Here is a 3,405-nt window from a genome sequence, read left to right on the forward strand (position 1 = left end):
GACCAGACACTGTATTGTTCACATAAGGATGGTAACTCAGACTTGGTTGATAAACATGAGTGGGCGCATGACCTTCCCGTATGGGTATTTGTTGATGTTGCATGTACTCCCCCTTCTTTCTCTTTTTCCGGATCAAAAATGGATTTTTTTGGAGTGGTGGCTTAAGATGTAATTTTCCCATTCTTCAGCCCGATCTCGATTCTTTCACCTATGATGATAATATCAGCGAAATTGGAAGTCACATTTCCAATCATATGCTCATAAAAAGGTGGTTGTAGTGTACTCACAAACATTGCAACCATCTCTTTGTTGTATAGAGGTGGCTTAACCTACGCTGCCAATTCTCTCCATCGTTGCGCGTACTCCTTAAAAGACTCCTCTTCTTTCTTTGCCATGTGGTGTAATTGTAACCTGTCTGGTGCAACATGCATGTTGTATTTGTACTGCCTTACAAAGGAATCTGCCAAATCTGCCCAAGAATGAATATGCGAGGAATTCAAATGTGTATACCAACTCAATGTCGCTTCAGCCAAACTATCTTGAAAGAGATGGATAAGTAATTTGTCGTCATGAGCGTAAGCAGCCATTTTTCGACAATACATAGTCAAATGATTCTTAGGGCATGTGTCTCCCTTGTACTTTTCAAATTATGGCACCTTAAACTTGTGTGGAATGGTCACTCCTGGAGCCAAACTCAACCTTCCCACGTCACCAAACCCGTAACCTTCAAACCCCTCTATGGCTTTTAGCCTGTCTTCCAGTACTTCAAGTTTACTTTTCTCTTCTTCTGTGTTTGTGTGTATGGTGGCCTTAGTCGAAACATCATGTACAACAACTGTGTGAGGAGACTTGGACGTTTCATTCATCTTCGTCTCTGTCGTGAGGATAGGCCCTTGAGTACTAATAAGAAGTAAACCATTTGTTATGGGAAATGCCAAAGAAGTGTGCTTTGCCTCTTAATGATCTCTAATGGGTGGTGTGTAACCTGGTGGCAAACCATACATTGGAAACGTGAATTGTGTGCCTACAGCATTATGTATTGGAGGGTGAGCATTATCCTCGGCCTTTACAGAAGAAGTCTCTCCTGCACTCTTCATGGTTTTCAAAGCCTCCAAGATTTAACCGACTTGATCTTTTAGTTGGCTAATATCGGCCTTTACAGTTTCACGTTCGTCTTCCCAAACTTCCATAGCCTCAGAGTTCGCTCGATTCTATAAGCATGTCGTGGAAGTCCCGCCGTTGTTTTTCATTTAACCTTATACTTTTTTTATTAATTTGAATTAGATGAAAACTAAATATGCGAAAATGAAAAAATGAGGCATGCTAAAAATAGGCAGAAATCACAAGTCCTTAATATCGTTATGATAGAAATTGAAAATGATGAAAGTTTTATAAGTTTATTCTATTTATTTATTAGACTAAATGGTTTTTATTTTTCCTTAATTATTTATTCATTAAAGCATGAAATTTTCGTTTTTGCTTTTTTTTATTTGGGTTAAATATGTTTTTGGTCCCTTAACTTTCAGCGAAAATTGGAATTAGTCCCTCTTCAAAACTTTGGACTAATTTAGTCCCCAAACTCTAAAAATGTGTGAATTTAGTCCTTTTAACCAAATTTTGTTAACTTTATTTGATTTTTCAAGTGCGTTTCATGATAGCATTTGAGTTGTTTACACTGTTTGACACATTTTTGCTTCAACGTTCACTGATAAATGCGTTTGAAACATCAAATAAAGTTAACAAAATTTGGTTAAAAGGACTAAATTCACACATTTTTAAAGTTTGGGGACTAAATTAGTCCAAAGTTTTGAAGAGGGACTAATTCCAATTTTCGCTGAAAGTTAAGGGACCAAAAACATATTTAACCCTTTTTATTTAAATAAAAACATGATACATTTATTGTTATATATAAAGAAAATGAAGGAAAAATGATGAAAATTGCTAACGCATATAATGTATGAAGATGTTTATGCCAAATAATGATTAAAAGACAACATGTTTTTTTTATGCTTTTAAGGTAGGTCCAATGTCTTAAGGTCTAAACATTGTATGCAATCTCACAAGGATGGCTTCCTAAACCTAAAATCAAGGCCACCAGAGCTATGGTCCTTTTCACAGCATTTTCCACAACAATTGAGATGCAACTAAGTGTGAAATTACATGTCAAGAGAACAAACACTGGCTGAGATTCTCACGATAGCCAAATTGGAAGTAGTCCAGATGTGACACCGCTACACAACCCCTCTAATTCTATGTTGCACTCAAACCCGGGTATAGGGTCCCACTCATGATATGCACAATAATAATAATAATAATAATAATAGAAAAGAATATAAATAAATTACAAAAATAAATAAAGACAAACATATATAAATAAAGGGAAAAATTGAAATAAAATAAAATAAAGAAAAACCACATCAATTTTTCACATTTAGTTAAGAAGGCATGATTATATAACGTCCCCAGTGGAGTCCCCATCTGTCGCAACCGGGATCGTGACAGGACGGCGACCCGAAAAAACAAACAGGTTTGAGAAAAAGGTTTTGGAAGTCGCCACCGTAATTTATTACGAAAAAACTATGGAAAACCATAAAATAAGACATGGTACGAAAAGAGATTTTCAGGTTCGGGAATCGGTTATGCGTAAGGAAGGTATTAGCACCCTATCGCGCTTGCCCAAAGGCATTACCTTTAATTAAATGTATAAAGTTGACGTGGATTTTCAAAATGTTTAATTTTGTTTTATGAACCCGACAAGAATTGACCTTGGTCCTACGTACATCCATTTATAATGGACAATCAGGGATCACATAGTTCTTTATGTAGAAAAAGGTTTGTGAGTTTGTTTTAAAAATTATTATAGATTGATTTAAATTTTTGAAAAGCGAACCCAACAATGATTTGATTTAACAAGATTGACATTTTTTTTGGTTTTAAAGATCTCGTATTTTTTTATTTTTTAAGAAAGGTGGAAAAAGAAAGAAACTGGTCATAAGCCGACACATACTTATAAAAAAATTATGATTTAAAAAAACATTATTTGTGTGTAGGAAAAATAGTACCTTTAGGAAATACTTCAGAGTACAATAAAAAAAGAAAAAGAATGGTGTAAGGGTGACATACGTTTTTAGCTTTCAGTACTCTCGTATTTCTTGTTTGATGATTGTCATTGACATAACCCTTATGGGTGAAAACCTATTCTTCTCTATACTCTCTTTCTCTCTTTTTATTATTTCTGCATGTTTCTCCTTCTCTTTTTTTCTTCCCCTTTTCTATGGCAGAGTGTGTATTTATATATACACATTGTAATATTATGATAATTTTGCCCTTAATTGTGAAATAATTGACAATGAACAAAAAGGGAAAGAAATGATCTTCGTTGCCAGAAAATAATATTCAAAACAT

Source organism: Vigna umbellata, chromosome 10 (genome assembly GCF_029865625.1).
Source record: "Vigna umbellata cultivar VRB3 chromosome 10, Vumbellata_1.0, whole genome shotgun sequence".
NCBI classification, from domain to species: Eukaryota; Viridiplantae; Streptophyta; class Magnoliopsida; order Fabales; family Fabaceae; genus Vigna; species Vigna umbellata.